Raw genomic sequence first — 8,928 nt, 5'->3', positions numbered from 1 at the left:
TAAAACAACAGCTACAAGACTTTGGCATTGAAGACTCATGCACGTAAATCGATGTGACAACACCAAAGGCGATAAATCTCACCAAAATCCAATCCTTCATTCAAGAGCAAAGCATATTGAGATTCGACATCACTTTATTAGAGATCATATTCAAAATGGAGAAATCTCGATTCAATTTGTTGATTCAAAAGTCAACTAGCGGACATATTCACAAAGCCTTTGGAGAAGAATCGCCTTTGACTTTATCCGCCGAGACTCAACATTTTGAAGCTTGAAGAAGTTAAAGTCTAGAGACTCACCAACTCTAAGACTCGATCTCTTAGACTCTAAGTCCCGAGACTCGAGACATTCATGGCTAAAGACCGTAAGTTGTATTTCATCTAAAAGGTACTAATTATCATTTAGTTATAATTAACTCGAAAAGGTACGATCTTTTGCTTAATAATTTTGGCAGTTATCGATTTTGAAAAGAAGTAATCGTTCACTTTCCTTGCACCGATTGAACTTCCTTTTTCAAAAACTGAGTTATATATATACAGTTTTTTTTCTTTCCCCAATTTTCAAAACCCTAAAAGCACTCTCCTCTCGATACTGTTTCTACTCTTTGTTCATCGTCGAGAAAGTGGTCATTTTTCTTGGGAAAGCAAGTGAAGGAATCCTTCAATAGACAAAGAAAGATGTCGTCTTCGAGGAAATCATCAAGAATCGCAAACAGGGGACCACAAAGAATGAAGAAGGGACCGACACATTTCGATCTCACTAAGGAAGAAGACTTACCAAGTCAGCGACAGAGTCCGATTCGCTCTCCTCCACGTCATTCAGCATCTCCTGCCCCACAAAGTGCAAGTCACAATCTGGAAGAAGAGATAATCGAGGATGCCGACCCGAAGAGTTCAAAAGCCCTCCTTTTTGTATACTTTTTATCGTGCATTGAAAAGCACAGTACTCCATTGAACTATATAGATGACTTCCTTAAGGACAAAAATTATGGGAATGAGTATCTTTTTCTGAAGAAAATGGAGGAATGGGGAATTGCCCCGAAAGGAAAAGCGAGGAAGCACTTGCGAACATTCCAAGAGATCCTCGTATGCCAGGACAAAATCTGATTGACGGGAACGATGATGACAAAATGTTCCTTGAATTTAAACCTAAAATGGGTGTGGCGGCAAAGGTGAAAGGAAATCGGATGGATTTGTTTAAATCCAAGGATCAAGAAAAAGTGTATTACAAAACTGTTGAAAAGAGGGGTAATCAACCCTAGAAGTGTCGATTTTGACTTCTGGGATTCCATCAACTTGAACCTAAGAGAGAAGTTGAATTTGCTTCAACTTGAGACTTTCTCGCTCCGACTCTGGGAGCACGGGTATGATCATCCGACCGCTTATTTCTATTCAAATCTTAGCTTTTTGGATGCGAATAGAATTTCATTCGATGTTCGAGACAAAGTCTATGTGGTAGATGTGAATATGTTGGCGGACATAGTTGGAGTTGAACGGGGACGTTATCTCCCAATCAAAGTCTCACCGCTCGAACTACTCTGGATCTTGTCAAAGATAGGGATGTAGATAAGAAAATTATCTATTCCAGATGAATGCCATCAACATTGTGCTTCACAAGATTGTGATCAATTGTCTCGACCTAAGTCTACTTCAAAGACTTCGTGTCTCTTTCAAGCAAAGTTGATGTATGCGATCAACTCAGGACGGAAGTTCTCTCTCCCGCACACTATTCTTTTCCATATGTACAGAGCAGTGTCAAAAGACAAAGGACAATTGCCTTATCCTGGTCTGGTGACCAAGATCTTCAAACATCTGAATATTGAACTGCCACATACTTTTTGTGTTCGACCGTGTGATAAAATGGTGGGAGGGCTGAAAATGTTAATGAAGATGCGTCTGCAAGAACTCTCTAAGGAAATGGAGAAATTCAAAGTGAAATCTCTAGTCCAGTCTGCTTCAAAAGGGAAAGGAAAGAAGGCCATTGGTGCTTCTTCGAAAAAGAGGAAAAGAACTCTTATCCTGGAGGATGAGGATGAGGATGAGGATGAAGATGATGAAGATCCCACTATTCCAGCACTGACAAGAACAAGACGTTCTGTGTCTTATCCGAAACGAACTTCAGCCAGCGAGAGAAGAAGAAGAACAGAGAGAAAGGAGAAAGAAGTTGAGGAAGAAGAAAAGAACAGTCTGGGATAAATGAGAGAAGGGAAATCAAGAGCATGATCATCACTCTTCCCCTTTCGATGTCCTAGAGACAGGGGAGTTAGCGAGCAAGAGAGGTCTCCACCTCATGCTGCAAGATCAAAGACAATCTCCGAAGACCCGGAAGACATTCGGTCTCTCAATTGCCCGAAGAAGATGATACGACGATTCCAAATCTGCGGACCGTTCGAAGCGCCATCGTCTGCACACACACCATCCGAGAAAGCTAATGCCGCACACGTACGGATGATTCGCAGATCTTCGTAGTATCATGAATATTCTTCTTGAAATGCGTAACCGGATATATATTCTGGACTGTGAAATCCAAGCTTTGAAGCATCCGGACAAGCATCTTCGATCTCTCGGAAGATAAATACAAAGACCTCGCTCTGCAACTTCAAGCCAATGCGAAGAGAGAAGAGGTAGCTCATCTGAGAAGATCCAAGAAGCTCGAAGGAGTAGTCCATCAATTGGGGATTTCCGGATCGTGCGCATTCCCAAGCGTACATGACTCCTTTCTCACCCTCTTTTTAATGATGACAAAAAGGGGAGAACCAATTTGAACAAACATTATTTTAAAACTTTATTTGAAGTGACTTTTGTGTTTATGTTTATTTTTAGTATGACTTGAGAACTTGAACTTGAGTGTTAGACTGAATTGGTTGTGGATTTTGATGCTTGACTGGTTGCATTTATATCAAGTATTGTTACATGGTATTACTCATGAAAGACTAACCAATTTGCTGTGGATGCAGAGTCTGGTTGTTTATTAATCTTTATGAGTTAGCCATATTGCTTGAGAAATGTTTTTGCAGGTCAAAGTTGTTCAAATCTTCAAGAAAGTTTTGTCACCATCAAAAAGGGGAGATTGTTGGAGAAATCTTTCCAGAATATTTTGAAGCCGACAAAACATTTCTATCGCCTAAGTCTGGATATCGATAGTTAAAGTCTCAAGAATTTATAGTCTCAAGACTTTGTTATCTCAAGACTCAAGACTCAAGACTCAAGACTCAAAATTATTCTCACCGACGCCTCTTTCTAATCCAGTGTTGAAGAAAATCCAAAGTCGAGGTTTATGGTTGAGGATTTGATTCTATCCTCTGGAATAGATTCTTTGGTTGGATAATCATTTCGGATTCTTTAATTCTTATCTAAGATCAATTGAAGATCCGATGGTCGACGAAATAATCTTGGATTATTCTATTCTTGGAAACCGAGATCCCGATTGTATGGGCGAACAGATTGATGGGCTATCATCGATTCCTTAAATAGCTCGGATGATCTTCTTGATTGATTCCGTCCAACGGGTAGATTGGAGGAATTCCTTTGGTAAGTGCCAACGGCTATGATGGCATGAAGGAGTATAAAAGGAAGATGTTCTAGTTGTTTTAAGTGGGTGATCGATAGAAAAATTCCAGTGTCGAAGATCCTTGATTGTTAGTCGAGACGAGCGAAATTGTACACGAGAGTGTTTGTACTTGGTAACGCCTTGAGCGAGTGTGGTAGATCATCTACACCTAGAAATCAAGGAAGATCAACACCGTAACAACTCTTTGATCATAGTGGAATCCAGCCAATCGGCCGCCAGTGCGAAGAGTGGACGTAGGCTTGAATCAAGCCGAACCACTATAAACCGAGTGTTCAATTCTCTCTTTCCCTTACTCAATCTTGCGATTGAATTTTTAACTGTTGCAAATTCTTTAATTGTTTAAATATCGTGCAAGCTTCGAGAAATTTTTTTATATACCTATTCACCCCCCCCTCTAGGTACTCGTACTAGCTATTTCAATCTATTCACCATGCAGTTTATTGTACTAAGCACATCAGCTAGGATTCTTCTAGCAATACCAACACTAGAGATAATTTTTCGGGCCGTCTCTACTAATGTTCTGCTCATCAATTCTGCAAATTGTTGTGATTTACCGACATTAATGCGGTGTTTCACTATGTCATCTTTCATGTAGAATTTATTTGCCAGTTCCGAGCAAAACTCCATGCTACTGTCAGTCCACACATGCTTGATCGACTTACCAGTCTCCGTCTCGATTAAAGCTCTCAACCGCGTGATCCTGACAACAACATCAAACTTGTGCATTGGCACAAACACCAAGGTCTTTCTCGAGTAGTCAATAGACTCTCGAACAGATGCATCTGACGTCTCCACAGCGAAATTTGTCACTGTCTCACCTTGAAGTTTATACAGACCTCCATGCTTGATTCCTTTCATTATCACCAGGGCACCTCGAACAATTTCAAAACTCCACCTTTTGAAGAATACGTGCAACCAGTTGAATCTATGGCACCCAAGGAAATTTAAGTTCTTTTTCAATTCTGGAATGTGTCTTACTCCAGTCAATGTCCTCACAATGCCATCATGCATTCTGATTTTAACATCACCAACACCCGCAACATCGCACATAGCATTGTTCTCTAACTGGACTTTACCATTACCCGTGCACTGATAAGTGATTAACCAGTTTCTATTTGGTGTGATATGAAAAGAACAACCAAAATCTATAATCCATTCATCAAATGATGAATCATTAGTGACAAACAAGACATAATCGGCATTGTCTGTTACAGCTGCAACATTATCTGCAGAATCAACTACAATTTCCTTACCCTTCTCATTATTCAGCTTAAGACAATTCCTTCTAAGATGCCCCCTCTTGCCACAGCTTCAACAGACAACATTAGTAGTCATAGACTGATTACACTTGTTCATATTAGTACTACTATTACCTTCACGTGTTACAGATCTTCCTCTATTTTCACCTAATAAAGCAATAGATACAGGTTCGCCAGATTCTCTTCTAAGAGATCCTCGCTCAAAATCAAATCTCGAACATCATCAAACATTAAACTTGTTGACCTAGAGGAATTACTAACAATAGTAACAGTAGTATTTCAACTATCAGGCAATGAGGATAATAGAATCAAAGCACGTACCCCATCTTTAAAGTTAATCTCAATTGAACTCAATTGACTAACAATCACATTAAGTTCATTGATATGATCTGCAACTAACGCACCTTCGCTCATCTTTAAATTAAAGAGACGTCGCATCAAATAGACTTTGCTGATCACAAAGGGCTTCTCGTACATATCCGACAGGGCTTGCATCAAATTAGCTCCAAGTTTATAAATGTTTATAGTTTCTATGTACATAAGTGACTATTAGTTTCTAGGTTTGAGTCTATTCTTTTGTTATTCTCTTGCTTTGCTATAAAAGGTTATCAAGTCTTCGTCAAATACACACCAAATATGATTAATGAAAATTTGCTTAATGCAATTCCCTTGAACCTTGAAGAGTTCAAACTACTTGAAAACCTAGAAGAGTTTTCACTGCCTTGAAGAGTCGGAGCTTTTAAACCCTGCATCCTTGAAAAGTTGTAGCCATCAATCTTGAAGAAATGATGCCATTTCAATTTCCTTGGAGGCCTAGAAGAGCAAACATTGAAGTTCCTATCATTTTCTTCATTCCGTCTAATTTCATTTCATCCATTACCTTCCAAAATCGACAAGTCTACATTGCTCATCCAAGAAAGCTCAAAATATAGAAGTTGTAGATCCAAAAGTCTTCGTTCTTTTGGCTTGGAATCAAGTAATTATGATCTGATTTGACAAAGTAATACCCATTTTCCTAGCTAGTGCAGAACTGAAAGTTCTGCTCGTTTTTATGACTAAATGTCCATGTGTGTAAGCCATTCTTCTGATCCTATTTTTTGAGTAGCTGGCCTTGAACTACATCATTTGGTATCAGAGCTTTGGAGGAGAGGACAATGCCCCTAAGAAAAGCAAGGCATCTAGGTGGTAGAACCATTCCATTGAACAAAGTACAAACACTTGCTGAGAATTTGCAACAGCATATTCAACAATAAACTAATGACTTGAACCGAGAAGTTCAACATTTGAGGTTTGAAGCATACAACCTTCCACCCTATTCTAGAACTGGAGAATCTAATGGTGATTCCTCTTCTTCATAAAGTGTTCAATTGTTTCCCTGAAGGAGGAATGCTTCATATCACGCAGAAGAAGTTTGTGAACCGGATTGGGAAAAGGAAATCAAGAGAGATGTTCCAGAATTTTCAAGTACCGATTATGCTATAAAATTATCAATTGGTTGTCCCGATGAAATTATCAATTGGTTGACACTTGTAAATGACATTTTTCAGCATAGGAATGTCCTTGAAGATTGCAGAGTTGGCATCATTGCTATGCGATTCCGAGACCATGCCATAGCATGGTGGAGACATGAGAAGGAGACTCACCAATCTATTGGCAAGGCTCCAGTCACTTCACGGAGAAAAAAGACAAGATTCGAAAGTATCTCATTTCCAAAGAATACTAGAGAGAGCTCTATCAAAAGTACCAAAATTTGAGATAAAGTATGTGAGCGGTAGTTCAATACACCAATGAATTTAATGAGTTGGTGATTCGCAACAATATTCAAGATCCAACAGAGGTGCTTGTGAACAAGTACTTGAATGATCTTCAACTATATATCCAAGATGCCCTAGAAGTCCATGACATTTGGGACTTGGGAGATGCACAACAGCGGCCACTCAAAGTAGAGCATTCTCGCTTTAGGAGACAACAACCCTCTACCTTGCTAAACCAAGTAACTAAGAGTGCCACCAACACCACCAAAGTTGCTAAAGCTACAGGACAACCTACAAGTAAGCTTTCTACTCAGCCCAACATTTCAAAACAATCTATCACTACCGATATACATTGTTATTCTTATGGAGAGATGGGTAATCGTGCTAGTAATCTTTGAACCAACAAGAATCTACCAATTGGTAAAGCTTTTTTGGTGGAAATGAATTTGATGAAGATGCAAAGGAGCCACTTGAAGAAAAATTGAAAGATGATTAAGGTGCTACAGAAGATAAACAAATAATACATGTTAACTCTAACGATCTTCTCATGATGAGAAATTTTTTTCTCAATCCCAAGATAACACCGGAGATAGGAGGTTGCACACCAATATTTTCACTCAGCTTGTACTATTTGGGAAGGTGTGTTGATTAATTATTGACTCAAGTTGTTGTGAAAATGTGATTTTTGAAGTGGTTGCAAGCAAGCTGAAATTGGAGTTCAAGGCGCACCTCACACCTTACAAAATGTCTTGGTTGAAGAGAGGTACAGGGTAATCATTTTCAAACAATGCCTTGTCAATTTTCCATTGGTTCCCTCTATATTGACAAGATATAATGTGATGTTCTACCCATGGATACTCACATCATTCTTGGCCAATGGTGGCAATTTGATAGAAAGACTACCCATGATGGTTATCATAATATGTATTCATTTGAGTATGGAGGAAAGAAAATTATTTTGGCACCCAGTAACGAACCTCTCAAGACTCCTTTAATTGAAAATTCTTGATCTCCTACTTTGCTCCCAATGAAAGAAGTAGATGATGCCATGAAGGAGGTTAATCCTATATTTCCTCCCCAAACAAATGCACAAACTGAAGTTATCAAACGGTCTTTGGAAAATTGATTGAGGACTTTGATCAATGATAACCCCTGATCTTAGGAAACTCAATTGTCACTTGGAGAATCTGCATATAATTGTTTGGTCAATTGTACCACTAGATATGGTCCATTTGTGATTGTATATGAACATCCACTTTGATGGCCCACTTTTGTAGTCAAGAGCATGCCATTACACAATTCTAACGACACTATTTTAACTAAGATGTTCATTCTTTAATAAATTATAATAAATAAATAAAAACAGAAAAGGAGAAGTAGGTGAATTTGTTGCAAAACCTTCAAATTCTTTTGATACGTTTTGGATAGATCTAATTTAATAGCAGATATAGGACAAGACACCAAAGTAAATTTTGATGCCTGGTTCTTGTTTACCATGAAAAACTAGTGTTACTCATGGGACAGGAATCACATTACTACAATTCTCGTATTTGTGAAGTCAAATTTCAAAGGTACTCTATAACGATTCATTCTTCAACTAATTTAATTTAGTACTAGAGAAATTAGGAATGGTCCAAAAATTAGGTGACTTCACTTATATATTATGCTCAAATTGAATGGGTAAATAAACCTATCAATTGTGCAATATGAACCATCATAATTTAGGGTTTTTGAGGGAGAACTTTGCTTAAAGATAAAGATACAGGGTCCCCTATAATATATTTTCAAAAATACACGCATAGGTTAATAAATGAAAGAAAATTATAATACATTTAAGATTTTATATTATGAGATGGAAAGAATATTTTTTGCACTTTAGTTGTGCAATGGAGTTTTTTTTAATTACTCTTTGTGAATGTTGATATAAACACACGTCCTACTAATTTAAAATTCTTAATGCTTTATATTAAATTAGTTAGTATTAGACGGAAATGCAATGAATAAGGATGGAGTGCACTGTACAAATGCAACAGAACTATATATCATTTAATGAAGATATCTCAATTGTTCCTTGTTATTTCACAATATAATCCCACATTTTACCAGCCCAATTTGCTAGATTTTGATTGAATGTCGTGCTCAATTTTGATCAAATGATTTTCTTGTAAACCACAAGTGACAATTTCATCGACACATTGATAACCGAGTTTAAGAAGAATCAAAGATAGAGAAGCTCTCTAACAAAAATCCTTTTTTTTCTAATTAGGTGTCAAGGTTCACTAAACTTGCCCAAAAAGGCGAATCAATTCTTGAACCTAGCCTATTCAGTTAGACCTCCTAAATCC

This window comes from Eucalyptus grandis, chromosome 10, assembly GCF_016545825.1.
Source record: "Eucalyptus grandis isolate ANBG69807.140 chromosome 10, ASM1654582v1, whole genome shotgun sequence".
NCBI classification, from domain to species: domain Eukaryota; kingdom Viridiplantae; phylum Streptophyta; class Magnoliopsida; order Myrtales; family Myrtaceae; genus Eucalyptus; species Eucalyptus grandis.
The sequence above is the reverse complement of the archived record's forward strand: the minus strand, read 5'-3'. Positions refer to the sequence as shown.